Source organism: Balaenoptera borealis (assembly GCF_965194805.1).
Source record: "Balaenoptera borealis genome assembly, contig: HAP1_SCAFFOLD_463, whole genome shotgun sequence".
Taxonomy (NCBI): domain Eukaryota; kingdom Metazoa; phylum Chordata; class Mammalia; order Artiodactyla; family Balaenopteridae; genus Balaenoptera; species Balaenoptera borealis.
In genome coordinates this window covers 156,056-175,318 of record NW_028123734.1, presented here as the reverse complement: position 1 = coordinate 175,318, position 19,263 = coordinate 156,056, and the positions used below count along the sequence as shown (strand labels likewise).

Below are 19,263 nucleotides of genomic sequence, written 5' to 3'. Positions count from 1 at the left end.
ACATAACAAATTGCCAGCCACAGGTGTTAGTTTCTGCAAAAAACCCACAGTATATAATGTGTTAAGTTAAATCATTTTTCAGCTGAGGCGAAGTGAAGATGGCAGAGTGAGAGGACGTGGAGTTCACATCTCCCCACAACTAGGGCACCTACCAGATGCTTTTGGGGGACCTTGACACTCAGGGGTACTGGAGGAACCCCTGAGCAACTGAGTGGGATGTGGTGAGGGGAGTGAGGGGGGAGAAGTGGAGGCCGGATGGAATTGGCGTCCCTGAGGGGTGGTATGGGGAAGGTAGGGGTTCCCACGCCTGGAGGGACCCCCCCGGGACTGGAGAATGTGCCTAGCGTTTCCACTACCCACTCGGGCCCCAGGGACCTGCTGGGCTCCCGGGCCAGGGCCTCTGCCCTCCAGGATTCCCTCCAGCTGCACTGGTCCTAGGGGCGTAGGAGTGACGGGGGGGAAGAAGAGGAGAGGCAGACAGGGAGGGGCCCTCCGGGACCGGAGGATCAGGGGAGAATGCACCTAATGTTTCTCCTGCCCACTCGGGCCCCAGTGAGCCTGCTGGGCTTCCAGGCCGGGTTCTCCGCCCTCCAGGGGCCCCTCTGGCCACATTGGTCCTAGGGGAATAGGAGGACGGGAGGAGGGGGAAAGAAGAGGAGAGGTGGACAGGGAGGGGAACCACCGAGACCAGAGGATCAGGGGAGAATGTGCCTAGCATTTCTCCTGCCCACTTAGGACCCAGGAAGCCTGCTGGGCTCCCAGGTCTGGTCCTCCATCCTCCGGAGCCCTCTCTGGCCACGTTGTTCCAAGGGAGGTAGGAAGATGGGAGGAGGGGGGGAAGAGAAGGAGAGGTGGACGGTGGGGTGAAACCTCTGGGATTGGAGGCTCAGGGGAGAATGTGCCTAGCGTTCCCCCCACCCACTTGTGCCCCAGGAAGCCTCCAGGGCTCCTGGGTAAGGTCCTCTGCACTCCGGGGCCCCCTCTGCCACGTGGGTCCTAGGGGTGTAGGAGGAAGGGAGGAGGAAGGGAGGAGGAAGGAAGAGGAAGAGAGGCTGATGGGGCGGGTTCACTCAGGAACCGGAGGATCAGGGGAAGCATAGCTGGTGTTTCCCTCACCCTCTCCCTATGCCCTCTGGGGCCCCCTCTGGCCGCGTGGGTCCTAGGGGCGTGAGAGGGAGGGAGGCAGGGAAGCAGAGGAGGGGCGAATGAGGAGGGACCCTCTGGGATCAGAGGATTGGGGGAACACGCCTAGCATTTCCCCCACCCACTCAGGCCCAGGGAACCTCCTGGGGTCCCGGGCCTGGTCCTCTGCCCTCCTAGGCCAGGGGAACTCTGGGGGCCTCCAGCCTCCCTGAGTCTAAGCCCCAACCCCCACCCCCAGGGCCTTTTCTGGCCACATGGGACCTAGCCTAAACCCCGCCTGCTGCCTAAACACCGCCCCTGCCTAAGGTCCACCCCCCCATAGCCAAGGCCTTTTACGGGTTTTTTTTTTTCCATTTATTGCTACTGTGGTTCTGTTTTACCTCCTGGTTGTTGTTTCATCTTTATTTTTATTTTTTTCTAACATATCTGTTTGTTTTCTAATCTTATTTTTTACTCTTTCTTATTGTTGTGCTCCTTTTTTGTTTTTATTTTTCATGGCCACCCCGCACGGCTTGCAGGATCTTGGTTCTTGGACCTGGGGTCAGGCGAGCTCCTGTGGTCGGAGGTCTGAGTCTGAACCACAGGATGAACAGAGAACCTCAGACCACAGAGAATATTCATCAGAGTGAGGTCTCCCAGAGGTCCTCATCTCGGTATCAAGACCTAGCTCTACCCAACAGTCTACAAACTCCAGTGCTGGAGGCCTCAGGCCAAACAACCCATAAGACAGGAAAACAATCCCACGCATCAAAAAACAAAAAAAATGAAACGACAAAAAAAATATCTTACAGTTGAAGAAACAAAGTAAAAACCAACAAGAACAAATAAATGAAGAGTAAATAGGCAACCTACCTGAAAAATAATTCAGAGTAATGATAGTAAAGATGATTCAGAACATTGGAAATATAATGGAGGCACGGATCGAGAAAATACAAGAAATGTTTAGCAAAGACCTAAAACAACTAAAGAACAAACAAACAGAGATAAACAACACAATAACTGAAATGAAAAATATACTAGAAGAAATCAGTAATAGAATAAATGAAGAAAAATAACGAATAAGTCAGCTGAAAGACAGGATGGTGGAAATAACTGCCAAGGAGCAGAATAAAGAGAAAAGAACAAAAAGAACACAAGACAATCTCAGAGACCTCTGGGACAACACTGAACACACCAACATTCGCATTTTAGGGGTCCCAGAAGAAGAAGAGAAAAAGAAAGGGTCGAAAAAATATTTGAAGAGATTATAGTTGAAAACTTCCCTAATGTGGGAAACGAAATAGCCACCCAAGTCCAGGAAGCGAAGACAGTCCCATACAGGATAAACCCTAGGAGAAACACACCAAGACACATATTCATCAAACTAACAATAAATTAAATTCAAAGAAAAAATATTAAAAGCAGCAAGGGAAAGGCAAAGAAACACTTATAAGGGAATCCCCATAAGGTTATCAGCTGATTTTTCAGCAGAAACTCCGCAGGCCAGAAAGGAGTGGCAGGACATACTTAAAGTGATGAAAGAGAAAAACCTACAACCAAGATTACTCTACCCAGCAAGGATCTCATTCAGATTCGCTGGAGAAATCAAAAGTTTTACAGACAAGCAAAAGCTAAGAGAATTCAGCACCACCAAACCAGCTTTAAAACAAATGCTAAAGAAACTTCGCTAGGCGGGAAACATAAGAGAAGAAAAAGACCCACAGAAACAAACCTAAAATGATTAAGAAAATGGTAATAGGAACATACATATTGACAATTACCTTAAATGTAAATGGATTAAATGCCCTACCAAAAAACAAAGACGGGCTGAATGGATACAGAATCGAGACCCATATATATGCTGTCTACGAGAGACCCACTTCAGACTTAGGGACACATACAGACTGAATGCGAGGGATGGAAAAAGATATTCCATGCAAGCGGAAAACACAAGAAAGCTGGAGTAGCAATACTCATAGCAGATAAAATAGGCTTTAAAATAAAGACTGTTACAAGAGATAAGGAAGGACACTACATAATGATCAAGGGATCAATCCAAGAAGAAGATTTAACAATGATAAATATTTATGCACCCAACACAGGAGCACCTCAATAAGTAAGGCAACTGTTAACAACCATAAAAGGGGAAATCGACAGTAACACAATAATAGTAGAGGACTTTAACACCCCACATAAACCAATGGACAGATCATCCAAACAGAAAATAAATAAGGAATCATAAACTTTAAATGACACAATAGAACAGACATTTAATTGATAGTTATAGGACATTCCACCCGAAAGTGGCAGAATACGCTTTCTTCTCAAGTGCACATGGAACATTCTCCAGCTTATATCACATCTTGGGTCACAAATCAAGCCTTGGAAAATTTAAGAAAACTGAAATCATATGAAGCATCTGTTCCAACCGCAACACTATGAGATTAGAAATCATTTACAGGGAAAAAAACCGTAAAAAAACCACAAATATATGGAGGTTAAACAGTGCACTGCTAAATAACCACGAGATCACTGAAGAAACCAAAGAGGAAATTTTAAAAATACATAAAAACAAATGACAATAAAAACACGAAAACTGAAAATGTACAGGACACAGTAAAAGCAGTTCTAAGAGGGACGCTTATAAGCAATTCAATCTCACCTCAAGAAACAAGAAATATCTCAAATTAAGAATTTAACCTTACACGTAAAGCAACTAGAGAAAGAAGAACAACAAAAAACAAAAAAAACCAAACTTAGCCAAAGGAAAGAAATCATAAAGATCAGATCAGAAGTAAATGAAAAAGAAATGAAGGAAACATTACCAAAGATCAATAAATCTAAAAGCTGGTTCAAATTTAAGAAGATAAAATAAAATGAATGAAGGGAGATCAATAGTTTTACAAGCATCAACAGATCTGCAGTATAATTATATCCTAGACATATACTCCCTTAGTGCACTTCTGATAAGAAGCTATGGATTAACAGTCCACACTAACTTAGGCTGAGTTGCAGAAGAAAATCTGCATTTATACTTGTGTCACTTTTGCCTGTGCTAAAGAATTCTATTCTAGACAGACTTGCACTATAAAAAGATACATTTGTAATCAACAACAATTGAGAAGATACATGGAAGAAATCACTTCATTTTCATAACAAGAACAATAGCAAAAAAATCAAAAGTATGACGAATGTTTAAAGCAATGTACAAAACCTACATGAAGAAAACTTGTATTTGATAGACCATAAGTCTTTTTTGTTCTATTTACTTTATTTTTAGTCATGATACTTAATGCTTTGAAATTTCAAGTGTTTTTTTTATAGCTTTAAAGAAGGATATACAAACAACACACAGATATACAGTTCTCAGGGTACCTTTAAATGAAATATTTTTCCTTGATGGGCTGTGTCCATTGCAGTGGGCTCATTGAATTTAGATGAGAAGTGTACCAGAGGAGACAGTATGATTTAAAGGGCATGCATTATATAATAGATATGCTACAAAGTGTATTTCTTTTCATCCCTCAACAGCTCTAAAAAGAAGATATGGGGATGTCCATTAGGAAAGCAAGAGAACTGGTTCCAAAATTTGACTCAAGTTTCCTTACCTAGCCCTTACCCCTAGGCAATTAATTCAGGTCTGCCTATTCCAAAGTTCATACACATCACTTTCCACTGCCCACTGGTGCACTACTCTAATAAACAGTCCAATAAATAGGAAAGGGGAGTGGAGATCTTTGCTTTTCGTTATAGGCTGTTTAGATTCTAAAGAAGGTTTCCTGTTTTGTGGGATACTTACTATTTTCTCTCTCAGATTTGAATTATAAATGCAGATACCTTATCTTCATTATGAAATTATAGACAGCTTGAGAGCAGAATATGATTCTACTTTGTATCCTTTAGAATATCTAGAACTGAGATAATAAATGAACAGACTAGGCATAAAAAGGAGAAGGATTTCAAGAAATATGGGTGGGAGTTCGGCCTGCAGGTGTCCAAGCTGCTGCGGCCAGAAGGGAGTGGCCAGAACTGCTTGAGTATCTACATTTCAGTTTCTGCACCTATCAAGAGTTTTAATTCATCATGGATAATCTGTCAGCAGAAGAAATTCAGCTGAGGGCTAACCAGGTTACTGATGAGTCTCCGGAAAGTACGAGGAGAATCCTGGGTTTAGACATTGAGTCTCAGGATACAGGAATCAAGACTATCACTATGCTGGATGAACAAGGGGAACAACTAAAACACACAGAAGAAGGCATGGACCAAATAAACAAAGACATGAGAGAAGCAGAGAAGACTTTAACAGAACTAAACTAGTGCTGTGGCCTTTGTATATGCCCATGTAATAGTATAACAAATGATGCCAGGGAAGATGAAATGGAAGAGAACCTGAATCAAGTGGGAAGTATCCTAGGAAATCTAAAAAACATGGCCCTGGACATGGGCAATGAGATTGAGGCTCAAAATCGACAAATAGAACGGATCACAGAAAAGGCTAACACCAACAAAGATCGTATTGACAATGCCAATGCCACAGCAAAGAAACTCACTGACAGCTAAAGCTACTGCTGTACTTTTTTTAAAAAAATTTTATTTATTTATTTATGGCTGTGTTGGGTCTTAGTTTCTGCGCGAGGGCTTTCCCTAGTTGTGGCAAGCGGGGGCCACTCTTCATCGCGGTGCGCAGGCCTCTCACCATCGAGGCCTCTCTTGTTGCGGAGCACAGGCTCCAGACGCGCAGGCTCAGTAGTTGTGGCTCACGGGCCCAGTTGCTCCGCGGCACGCGGGATCCTCCCAGACCAGGGCTCGAACCCGTGTCCCCCTGTACTGGCAGGCAGATTCTCAACCACTGCGCTACCAGGGAAGCCCTGTACTTCTTTATCATTTATTCATTTCCCTAGCTCCTCCTTCAAAGTCATTACCTTTCCAGAGTTTGAAATTTTGTTTCCACACTCTTCTAATTGGGAGATGATGTGGAAGAAGATCTAGGAGTAACAGCCCCCCTATTCTTTTATTTTCTCTTTTTCCCTTGAGGGTAGACTGCTGCTTAGTTTTCCTTCTAGTATTTTCTTTCTCAGTCCATACTCTTAGGTTGGTTTTCATACATCACATATAGTGTTATTTTTCATTCTCTCCATTTACTTAGCAGGTTCTTCTGCTTTCAAAATTTGCAAGCATTGCCAAAGACAGCCATGTAAAAGGAAGCTGGGGGCACTGGGGGCAGGCACAAGGAGGAGAGGCAAGAGATAAGAGGTTGTTACCTCAGTAAAACGTGCAGACCCTAAAGCCAGAAGTTGCATAACCACAGTGAAGATCTAGTTGGGTTTAATTTCTATTTAAGTTGCACTTATTGCCAACTTAGGCCAATGCTTGGTTTTGGAGTCTGTATACACAACATTTTTGTTATACATCACAATTTCGCAACCTCTGCTTCAAAAAAGAATAGAATGAGTTTTCTCAAAGTGAGCTTAATTTCTGAACTCTTCGTGATTCATTTATGTACATAAATTCTATGATCCCATTTCATTTTGCACCATATAGGAATACATGGTATAAATGCATGGCTTTTTATTTTCATATTATTAGTACTATCATTTGGACTTCCCTGGTGGCACAGTGGTTAAGAATCCACCTGCCAGTGCAGAGGACACAGGTTCTAGCCCTGGTCCAGGAAGATCCCACATGCCATGGAGCAACTAAGCCAGTGAGCCACAACTACTGGGCCTGTACTCTAGAGCCCGTGAGCCACAGCTACTGAGCCCACGCACCACAACTACTGAAACCCACGCACCTAGAGCCCGTGCTCTGCAACAAGAGAAGCCACCGCAGTGAGAAGCCGGCACAGCGCGATGAAGAGTAGCCCCCGCTGGCCACAACTAGAGAAAGCCCACACGTAGCAATGAAGACCCAATGCAGCCAAAATAAATTAATTAATTTAAAAAAATAGTATCATGGTCCCATTACAGGCCTATTAACCTCATAAATGTGTCATTAGTCTTTGAAGAAAAAATATGTCAATATGTATATATAATATGAGAATTTCTCTCTAAGCAGGGCTTAAAATTTTTTGAAAAGTTTGACAAAGTATATCACATGAATTCAGATTTACCTCAATGCCAAGAATTATGTTTAGATAGGAAAAAAGAAACTTGTTTTGATCTCAGGTAGAAAATGGTTAGATTACTCTGAGTTTTATGTAGCTTTAAACTTTTTTTAAAACTAGAATGTATTCTGTTTAACTAAAAATGATTTAGAAAATTATGTCTTTGTTTACTTATTGATGACTGCACTATCATTCTCTTAGCCTTTTGTATTCAACTTCCAGAATCACATTTGTTTAGATCTTGAACAGTGTTATAAGAATTTGATTGGTATTTGTCACCTTTATTTAAAAACTAGCTTCTGCACACTTCAAAGCTATTGATGTCGATTGGTTTGACCAATAACCACTGTTTGATCCCTACAATTAAATTTTGTAGCTAAGGAAACTGTTTTTTCAAATAAGTGATGTGCTTCTGTGACTACTTTTTGGGGGGTGGAAAGCAATCATTTTGTCAGCTCTTATTTGACAAACTGAATAAAGCAAAGATCCATAAATAAAAAAAAAAAAGAAATATGGATAGAAGGGAAGAGGGAATCAATAATAAATTAGCCAGGTAAATATGTCTTAAACAATAGGTTTTAAGTAGACCTAGTATCATTAAGATATTAGTTATTCCTAAATTAATGTATACATGTAATGTGATCCCAATTAAAATAACAACAGTTTTGGCTTTCATTTTTGTTTTGGTGAGTGGTGAGGTGCTTTAGTCAAGCCAATTCGAAAGTTCACATGAAACATAAACAAAAAAATTTAGTAAAACTCTGAATAAAAGAGCAATAAAGAGTAATGGCTCCTACATGATAGTAAACATTCACATCCCTCTCATGTGCCCAGTACATTCACCCCATTCTAATATCCCCCAAAACCTTAACCCATCCCAGCATCAACTCTAAGCTCAAACGCTCACCTAAATATCATCAACATAAAAGGTCCCAAATCTCATCATCTAAATCAGGCATGGGTGAGACTCTGGGTAGTATGGTCCATGCCTGGAAAAACTGTCTCCCCACCTGTGGACCTGTGAAACTAGAAAACAACCTTTTGTAATATGGAAGAATCTTTTGTATTCTATTACAAGTTAATCACTAAAGGGGTGTTGCCTATAAGCTTGAATTATACATAATGGCCCATCTCTGGGAACCCTGCTTTCCAGGTAATGAGTATTAAGCTAAAATACCTTTGTTTAGCTCACAGGAAACATCCTGATCAGGTCCACCTGTGAATGACTGCAGGGAGGAAAATATTAACACATCCCCTCCAGAGGCTGATGGGAACTAGGAAGTGTTTGACTTTACTCCCTCCCCTTTTAGTATAAAAGGAGCCTGAATTCTAACTCAGGCAAGATGGTTCTTTGGGGCATAAGCCCACCATCTTCTCGGTCTGCTGGTTTTCCAAATAAAGTCGTTATTCCTTGCCCCTACAACTCGTCTCTTGATTACTGGCCTGTCGTGCAGCGAGCAGTATGGTCTTAGACTTGGTAACACTTTCTCTTCCAGAATAGAGTGGTGGTACAGGTACAGAATAGACATTCTCGTTTTCATCTAGGAATGGAAAGGGGTCACCAAGCAACTCTAAGCCCAGCAGGACAAATCCCATTAGGTTTCAAAGAAGATTCTCTGTGGCTTGATGCCCTGTCCTTTGGGCCAATGGTGGTGGCCTTGTTGGCCCCTGGCCCTAAGCCTGTGTCTCTGGGCTCTACTTCCATGTCCACACTCTGCCTTTGGAACTGTTCATCCTTTTTCCTGAAGGTCAACCCATGTTTGTAGCCAAGTAGTTCTATCAGTCCCACAACCTGTTTGTAAAATCTCAGGAGTTTAATAGCCTCCCTTCATTTCTTCCTGTCTCTGTTCCCTTCAGTCCAAGCTGGCAGTGTTTCTGCTGATGTAACATTCTCAAAAACCACATTGGTCTTTGGTGTGTGTCAAGGGGGTCTACTCCATTAGGCAAAAGAGTTCTTCACTGAATCTCCCCGTATAAGCCCATCTCTATTCCGGGCTTCTGCTGAGATGGTTGAGTGGACCCAGGAGTCACCTACATAATCTCTTCTGCAACACGTTTTCCAGCCACACCTTGGCCCTCTCTCCCCAGCACACTTCCCCCAAAAATGAATTTCCTCGTTTCTTCATACTCTGTAATCTGGATTGGCTTGAAACCTTCCAAATAATCAAGGGCTGGTTCCTTTTTGCCTAGTAGTTCCTTGTTCAATTTCTCTCTTTCCTCGGGCATTTTACTATCAGCAGGAAGGAGCTTTGCTTGGAAATCTCTTCAGCTCCATATCCGAGTTTATTGCGTGTAAGTTCTATTTTCCACCCAGAATGAAGGAACACAATTCAGCCAAGTTTTCTGCCTCTTTATAACAAAAATTACCTTTTCTCCAATTTCCAATAATATGTTCCTCATTTCCTTTTAAAGTCTCACCAGAGAGATTTATATTTATAATTATAATCATATTTACATTTATATCAAGATTCTGTTCATGAACAATAGGATGTTCATGATGAGACGCTTTCCTTACAATGCTTTTGACTTCTCTCTGAGCTCTCACCAGAATCACCTTTAACATCATATTTCTACTTTCTCATCAAGATGATCTAGGATTTTCCAATCACCAACCTCTAAATTCTCCTAGCCTTTACTCATTACCTAAATTCAAAGCCACTTCCACATTTTTAGGTATCTGTTACTATGGCACCTTAGTTCCCAGTACCAGAATCTGTATTAGTTTCCTAGGGGCTGCCAAAACAAATTTTCACAAACTTGGTGGCTTACAACAACAGAATTGTTTTCTCTCTACAGTTTTGGAAGGCCAGAAGTCAAAAAATCAAGGTTTGGGCAAGGTTAGTTCCTTCTGGAGGCTCTGAGGGACTATCTGTTCCATACCTTTCCCCTAGTTTCTGGTGGTTGCTGGCAATCCTTGGCATTTTCCTGGATTGACCACTCAAATCTCTGCCTCCATCTCCACATGGTGTTCTCCTTTGCGTCTCTGTGTGTGTTCTTTTCTGTTTCTTATAAGGACAATCTCATTTGATTTAGAGACCACTCTCATCTAATGGGATCTCACCATAATCCTTACCTTAATTACATCTGCAAATACCCCAATGCCAAATACGTCACATTCTGAGGTTCTGGGAGGACATGAATTTTGAGGGGACACTATTCAACCCATTATGGTTAGTTATACTTCAAGAAAATTATTATTTTTAAAAAGTTTCCAGAGCTTGCTTATATAAGATAGATAAGCTAGTGTATTAGGGCATTTTTCTCCTACTGAAATGTTCTTCTCTAGCCTGTTTGGCCCATTTTAAAATCCTGGTATCCACATGGTGATTTAAAGTGATCCTCCTTTTCTGTCAAGTAAATTAGAATTTCTGTCTCATTATGCTCCCAGTGTTGAATTTTCCTTTTGATCTGATTGACTTCTGAAGTGATAAGTTCCCAATTTGTTCTGGTACTTTGAGCATATAGTTGCTGTTTTACACATCAGAGCTTAAGGCCCCCTGAGGGGTTTCTGTGATTTTCCCAGGAATCTTAACAGTAAGTTTCATTCATATTTTCACACCATATTTACTACTACTTTCCAGACTCCGGTTTATTCTACCAATTTGTTGCATTTTCGTTGATGTGTATACTCTATTTCTCCCTCTCTTGGTCTCTCTGTGGAGTACAGAATGGCTGTGCGCTGCTTTTCTCTGTTACGCGGTGCTGGTGTGACTGGACCCCTCACTAAAGCAGACTCCCCACCCTTCCTGCCGGGTTCTCCTTAAATTTGTCAGTTTTAAAAAATATTCACCTCATAGCAGACCTCATTATGAGGTCTAACATAACACTTGTAGCCTCAATAAAGCCATTTTTAAAAAACTTGTAATTTCCCAACATTTCATGAAATAAGCAGCTCCACGTTTTTTTTTTAATGTTTCCAATATCATGATTTCATCTTTTTGTTATGCTACCTGACCGTGACCAATGTTAATGTTGTGGAGGTTGCTTTCTGATACAAACTAAGTTATAAGAACTTATTTATGGTCAGGAGTATATAGGCAACTTGGGGGCCAAATTCTTCCCCTCTCTTTCAACATTTTATCCAGCCAAGTACATACACATATCAAAATGCAGCCACCAGTGTCATATAACACTCTGACCTGCTTCCAAATTCAGAGTCTGTCCTTTTATCTCATAACATGGCTGTTACCATCTTGTCCAGAGCCAAGTGTTCCTTGATAATATGCATTCCTTATCAATGCAGCCTCTGCATGGAAATCCCTGAAGATGAAGGTTGGTGTAAACCTTCCTATGTCCATGAAAGTGGTATCAACAGTGTTTGATCCATGAACAAAGTACGTGTGCACTTCTGATGGAAGTTGGGAGAAAATGTGAAAGAGTATAATTGATGGAGCACCCAATGAAATAAAATACAACACTTCAATGTAATGAGTAGCAGGATCTTGATCTACAAGATTTGTAGATCAGGGATATATATATATGTATATGGGAATTAGAGCAAAAATGAGTGGGGATTTTTTGTTTTGTTCTTGAGCTCATAGAGGAGTTGTTAAGAAGACTCTTGCAATCATATCATGGAGGTGCTACACCCACAAAGTGCTGCCCCTTTGGTTTTTCATGAGAGGGAAATATATATATATAAAACCTTTATATATATATATATATATATTTCCCTCTCATAAAAATAATATATATACATTAATATTATAGTAAATTATTATATATTGTGAAATATTAATATTACATTAAATTATTATCTTTAAAATTATTATACAATATATTAAATTATTATATATTCTGTATATTATATTAATAATATATATTTCCCATATATATAACCTTTTTATATATATAGATAGATATACACATAACCTTAATTGTTTTGGGGCTAGTATTTCTTGCAATTGAGTGCAGTTTCCAGTTTTTCACTCCCATTCTGGCTTCCCCTCAAAGAATAGTTCTTATGCTTAAACAGAAGTTACTAAAAATCTCAACATAATTCCCTACTACTCTTCTTGATATAGATAGATAGATACAGATAAACATATAGATATAGATAAAACCAATCAACATTACATTGTATAATTGTGTGGTGATGAAATGCAAAGCAAATTTATTTTTATTTATATTCTCATATAAAATATCAATAAAATAAGTTCCATGTAAGTAAAAGTCAAAAAAAGTATGAAAACTAAATAAATATTCACGCCAGTGAGGTCAGGTAAGGTTATGTTGTGGTATAAAAACTCCAAAAATCTTAGCTGTTAAACAACAAAACTGATTTCTTAGTTATATGATATGTCAAATACGTATCATATAGGTTGGCAAGGACAGGGAGGCAAGACTTCACTTGACTGATGCCAAGAGATCTGATCGCCAGTGATTTTTTTTAATGATCTCTCTCGTTGAGAAGGGTGGCATTTGTCTAAAAATCCTTCTCTGAGATCTCTGTCTTTCAATGTATGAATCTATGTAACATCTCAACAGCAGTTAAGAAAAGTGAGTGCTTCTACGTGAAACTGGCTTGAATATTTAGATGAAGAGAACACAGTTTAAGTTTTAAACAAAGTGCATACTCTCTACTTACAAGGGGGTGAGCTCAATGGACATGTAACTACAATCTTGGTATTAGAAATATGTCTTCTCAAAATAACATTACAGAAATACAACTTGAATTTGCGAAAATAAAAAGAGATTGTTTCTCTTTTCTCTGCTTCCCTATATGTGTGTACTTTATTCTTATCCTCCTGGGGGGGATGGCTTTTTTGTTCCTTCAATGAATGTGGGTACCTAAGATTATGTCTTTGGTTCATGAGATGAATCAGATGGGAGTGGGAAAGTGAAACATTTTAGTCTCATTTTAGATTCCTAGGGAAGAATCATGATCATCCAACCCTAGGTCAGAAGCTCATCCCTGATGAATCAACCAGAGGTTCGTCAGCTAAGAATATGACACCTTCTGTAGAGATCATGTGGATGGAAGGCGTTGCAGAGATGAACAGGGTAGAAAGTGTCTCCCAAAAAGAGAACACTGGACAGATAGAACAATAAGTGTCCAGAAAAAAAACAAAGAAAAAGACCCTGAAAAGAAGGTGAGTTACACATCACTGAAGAGTTAGCCAGAAGGACAATTTCATCTAATAGACATTGGGGGTTCAGGGGAAAGGAGTGGTCACAGGTCATTGTTACCAAATGACCCAAGGACTCAGGAACTCTTCTTCATCTCCCAAAGGAGCTTGAGACCGAAACTCAAGAGCACTCCTTGTGTCAGCAGGAAGGAGGTACCACCTTCCCCACATCCACCCTCCTCTTCCTCCTTACTTTCATTAGGAGTCCCTAAATGGGCACATTGGTCTGAATTTTGCCCATTGCCTCCACTGTGTAGTATTTTCTTGTCGCTTTAATTTTCTAATTTTTGTACATGCAGTGTCTTTTCTTGCCTCTTAAAATCATAGATGAATCCAGGGTTTATTTACTTAAAACAGAAAGGTAATTTTCAGCAACTTGGGAATTTTCTTGTCTGTACCCAACACTATCATGGCCTATTTTGAAATGTGAAAGAACATGATGATTCCCAGCCTTAGTCTAACAAGGAGCTAAGTAACTCTGCAATGAAGCAAAATTCTAGATATTTAGCATTACTTTTCTTGTTAAAAAATTTTTTTTTAATATTTGGTTTTACCTGTGTTTTCTTACTGCTTTACCCCACTCTAGTAGAGGATTACCGCCCCCCAGTAATAAAAAGAAGCAAGCATAAAACTTGGAAGAAACCCTCGAGAATACATAAAGAAAAGTGAAATATTTGGATTATTGGTGGAGCTTTTCCCATTTTGTTTTCTACATTCACTATTTAAAATATGCTTCTTACACATAGAAGGGCAGCAAAATGCAATGGCTCTAACAACTTGCAAACATAAAATGTTAATTAAAATTTGTGGCTCTCAAAGTTTCTAATGGCCTATAAAATTCATTCTGCTATCAGAATTTCAGTTTCTGTTCTCTTTTCTTGATTGTATCTCTAATTATAGACTATAAGCTAAAATAATTTTATTTTTATATTTTACAAGAGCTATAAAAGAAAACCACCAAATGTTTAAAAATATAAATGGCTTCCTAAGATTGTTGGTGCAAATACTATTAAATAATTTGGTTTCACTATGAAGTGAAGACTTCTAACAGAAATGACTGTGCCTTTATTTCATGGATTAGAATTTAGGGAAAATAATTTCAAATACTGATAAGGTCTAATTAAATTATGGACATAATTCCATCTGTAGGTGATGATATTACATATTCATTTTCTTTTTTATCTAAATGGCACAAGAATGTGGCAGGAAAAGGTGAGTTATCACTCCATTTTTTGAGTATACATACAAGTTTGGTCTCTTAATCGTACATAGTAGTTAAGAAGTCGAAATGATGACAAAGAAGAGTCAGAAATCAAGACAATGGTGATACTAATAGCTGCCATTCATTAACTAGCCCCATACACCACGCACTGAAACTCCACTTTTTACCACAACACTGAAAGTTACCATTTTATTTTTTTACCAGCTTTATTGATGTATATATATCATATATATTCCCATAGAATTATATGTTATATAGTATAAATATACATATATATATACCATAAAAGTCACCAAATTTAGGTGTAAAATTCAATAGTTTCTAGTAAATTTGTAGTGTTGTACAACTAAGACCACAACCCAACTTTAGAACATTTCCACCCCCGCATAAAGATCCCTCGTGTTCATCTGCAGCCACTCTTCATTCCCACTCCAATTCTAAGTGATGACTAATGTACTTTCTGTCTCTACAGATTTATATTTTGTGGATATTTCATATAAATAGAATTTTATAATCTGTGCTTTTTAGAATTTACTTATATCTGAGGTTCATCTGTGTTGTAACATGGATGGGCATTTGTATTATTTCCACTTTTTAGCTGTTGTAAATGATCTGCTATGACCATTCATGTACAAATCTTTGTACAGACACACATATTTTTATTTCTCTTGGATGGACGCTCAGGAGTTAATTTTCAAATAAGTGAAAGCGGCATCTTTTTATATTCCCTTGAGCAACGAATGAGGGTTCCAATTTCTCCACATCTTCTCCAGCACTTGTTATTGTCCAGTGTTTTTATGTAGTCATTCGAGTGACAGTGAATTAGGATCTCACTGTGTTTTTTACTTGCATTACTAAAATGTCTAAAAATATTGAGAATCATGTATGTGCTTGGTCATTCCTATATATGTCTTCTTTGATGAAATGTCTATTCAAAAATAGTTGTTTATTTTTTATTGCATTTTTCTCTTCTGGTAATTGAGTATGCTTTTAAAATATATTTTAGATACAAGTCATTTATCATATATATGCTTTGGAATTTTTTTCTCCCAATCTGTGGCCTGTTTTTTCATGTATTAATGATGTCTTTTGAAGTTCAAAATGTTTGAATTTTGATGAAGACCAACTTATCTTTATTTAATCACTTGTGCTTTTGATGTTGTATCTAAGACTTTGCCTAACCCAAGGTCACTCTTTTACTTTATTTTTACTGAAGAGGAAACTGAGGTTTGGCAAGACCAAGGAGACACTTACATGCAAGACTGTGTTCCTCTGCAGGATATTGTCCCTGCACGACCTTCCTCTCCACTCACTGCTACCAGTGTAGAATTCAAGTGAAGTCTGATACTGGGCCAGGTTTTTTGCAAGCTGAAACGTTTCTACAGGCAGCATACCCATTTTGAGTGACTGAAGTTCACACAAAAGGACCAGATGTGTCTATCCAGAAAACTCTCCTCTAGTTTCTTCTGTGTACCTTTGGGATGAAGGTAAGAAACGTACCTAGAATATAATTTTTTACTAGGGAGTTTGAATGAGATAATGCAACTCTGCTTTTAGAGCATGAACTTGTTGATCAGCCCTGTCTGCAGCTGGCTGAGCTGTGGTCCTTACTGGGGAGGGAGGAACCTCATCATGGCATCCTGGTCTCAAGTGGGCCTTCGGGGTGTATGAAGTGTGAGATCCATGCTGGATACTCATGAGACGATATTCTATGTGAATTTGTCAACATTAACCATTTTACTTCTACCAAATTACTATTTGGAAGTTCAACTATGTACTCAAACTTGAAAGGTTCTGTAAGCAAACACATAGTACAAGTAAGTTTCTGAGGACCATTTAATCATCCCAAAATGGAAAATAATTTTCTTTGAGTTTAAGACCTATAAAAGTATACATTTAAGCTCAACACTGTCCTCTAAACTTTTAAAAAATTTTCTATACAAAAAATTTTTATATGAAAATCAAAACAAATGATTAAATTTGGAGTGATCAAAAATTTCAACTGTATTATCAAATTAGAAAAATGGACTATGTATTGTGACATGCCAACAATTAAGGCTAATCGCAGTGTATGCTGGTTTGATGTTAAAATTGACCAGAGAAATTTTATGATGAATAAATTGTGGAGACTGGCTCATTTTGTATATTTAGAGAGCATTTCAAAAAAGTGTTCTTATGGGAGGCAGCCTCTAAGGTGACCCCCAAAGACCCCTATCTGCTTGTATCCCCACTGTTGTGTGATTCCCCCTTCCCTTAAATATGGGCTAGACTTATTGACTTCTTTCAAACAAATCGTATATAGCAGAAGCATGAATAGAGGTACTGCTTCCAAGATAAGTGACAAAATGACCTGCTCTCCCTCTCTTACTCACTTGCTCTGGAAGAAGCCAGTTTCATGCTATAAGCTGCTCTATGGACAGGCCCACATGGTAGACACTGGGCCTCTTGCCAACGGTCAGGTAGGCCCTGGGGCTGGGGAGTGTCATTCTCTGGCCCTGGGGAGTGGCCATATCTTCAAGGGATCCTCAGCAATGAGAATTTTCAAATCTACAGAAAAGTAAAAATATCCTTTAAATCAGTATGACTTTTGGAAAAACTAATTATTCCAATTAAATGGAGACTGGTCAAACCAAGAGAGGGTGAGTTCATTTTAAGTATCCCTCTATTCTCCAAGCATGTTACAGGTAAGGGCTAATGAGAAAACGCTATCAGCAGCCAATGTCACCGCACTAAACTCTGTGGGCAATGAGCTCTGACCACCATGCTGACATCATAATCTAAACAGTTCCTGGCACTGTTTTACTTGAGGGCTGCACTGAGGGACCAAGGATGTCTTGCTCATTCAAACTGCACATTCTTAATACTTGATGTTCTAACTACTAGAATTTAGGGGTTTATTTTATATTCTTGGTTCAGTGGTAGCTTACTTATTTAGCAAAGGACACAATTCAAAATCAAGCAACTAAAGGGAGCAAAATTTCTTATAACTTATCTCTCTTCAGTTATATTATAATGAATGGTTCTAAGCTACTAGGTATGGAGAACACAGCAATGATGAAAATGGAAATAAACAGGGTATCTTTCAAGGCAGTGTGACTCAAAATGTGCTGATGACTGCAGCATCAACAACATCTTGTATTAGAAAAGCAAATTCCCTGCCCCTAGTCCCAAAATACTGGATCAGAATCTCTGGGTCTGGGGGGGTCCTCCCAGTGATCCTTACGTCCTCTGAAGTTTGAGAAACACTACACTAAAGAATTTGCTTTCAAAATGTGGCCTTGTCCTAGAACCAAGAGAGTCTCCAAGACTGGCTAAAATTTGATAGCAAATGTAATATAGAATTCTATATTTTTCATTTTCCATTCTGCTGAGGATTAGATGTTAGTAAACCAAACTGGACTTATGATTATTCATAATTTGTGGTTATTCATAATATTATGGTTATTCGTAATTTGTATTCATAACCTAAGATCAATTATTCGAGTTTAGTGTCGAAACCAGTTTCACTATGTATTTTAGAAATCTGGTTGCAAAACTCCTGCACTAGAAAATAGTCAAAAGTTCCACGTTTTTTCAAGAATGACATTTGGTTATCAGCGCATCATCAGTATACACAGTGGGACTGGTGAAATCTGTTGCTGACTGAGAGGCCAGATTTAGAAGGAAGAATTAGGCCTCATTAGGTATAGTTAAGCAATGAGATCATGCATCTAAGAGAAAAAGCAATAAATCTTTCTTTCTTTCTTTCTTTTTCTTTCTTTCTTTTTGTTTTTATTAATATTTCTTTGCCTCTGTCAAGAGAAGTGTTACTGCCTGGGACCTTTCCTGGTCCCCAGGTTTTGGAGGATCTGAGACTGGAGGGAATAAGGATGGGGGTTGGTACATTCCCCACCTTGAGTTCAAGGATATGGAGGGCAGTGCTTTGTGTGGGGATGCGGGGGAGGAGTAGGTCTGATGGTTCAGGACTCAGAGAAGACTGTGTGAGGAGTTTCTGGAAGGAAAAGAAGTTTGTTTTTTTTTTTTTTTTTAAAAGCACTTTTCTTTTTTTTTTTATAGCTACTTTATTTATTTATTTTATTTTATTTTTGGCTGTGTTGGGTCTTCGGTTCATGCGAGGGCTTTCTCTAGTTGAGGCAAGTGGGGGCCACTCTTCATCGCGGTGCAGGGACCGCTCTTCATCGCGGTGCGCGGGCCTTTCACTATCGCGGCCCCTCCCGTCGCGGGGCACAGGCTCCAGACGCGCAGGCTCAGTAGTTGTGGCTCACGGGCCCAGCTGCTCCGTGGCATGTGGGATCTTCCCAGACCAGGGCTCGAACCCGTGTCCCCTGCATTAGCAGGCAGATTCTCAACCACTGCACCACCAGGGAAGCCCGGAAAAAAGAAGTATTGAGACAAAATTTCCCTTCTTCCCCAGTGAGGCTGTGAGTCCCTCTGAAAAATTCTTTGCATTTCTGGAAACATTTTTTTTTTTTTTTTTAAATCTGTGCAGCAAGAGTAACTTTTTCTAGCAAATAAAACTGTGAACTGGAAAAATGAATAATCAAAAGAGGAGGGCCTAGGTGGGAAGGGGATTTGGTGATCCCCAGGATCAGCCTGGCATCTTCCTATCTACCTGCCCAATTTAGTATCTTTCAATTCAGTCATGAAGGGGTTTCCAGGGCCTCTAAAGTGGATGTGCCATATGCCCT

At 39.5% G+C, this 19,263-nt stretch overlaps 1 protein-coding gene and 1 pseudogene across 8 annotated transcripts in view; one reads left to right on the top strand and one right to left on the bottom strand.

Annotated features, from left to right (window-relative positions):
* Window positions 1–19,263, bottom strand: part of LOC309621446 (uncharacterized protein) — a 583,198-nt gene that overhangs the window by 408,348 nt on the left and 155,587 nt on the right. The window lies entirely within an intron of this gene.
* LOC309621444 (synaptosomal-associated protein 23 pseudogene) lies at window positions 4,918–6,790 on the top strand (annotated as a pseudogene). Its single transcript has one exon. The product of its transcript is annotated as a synaptosomal-associated protein 23 pseudogene (transcript).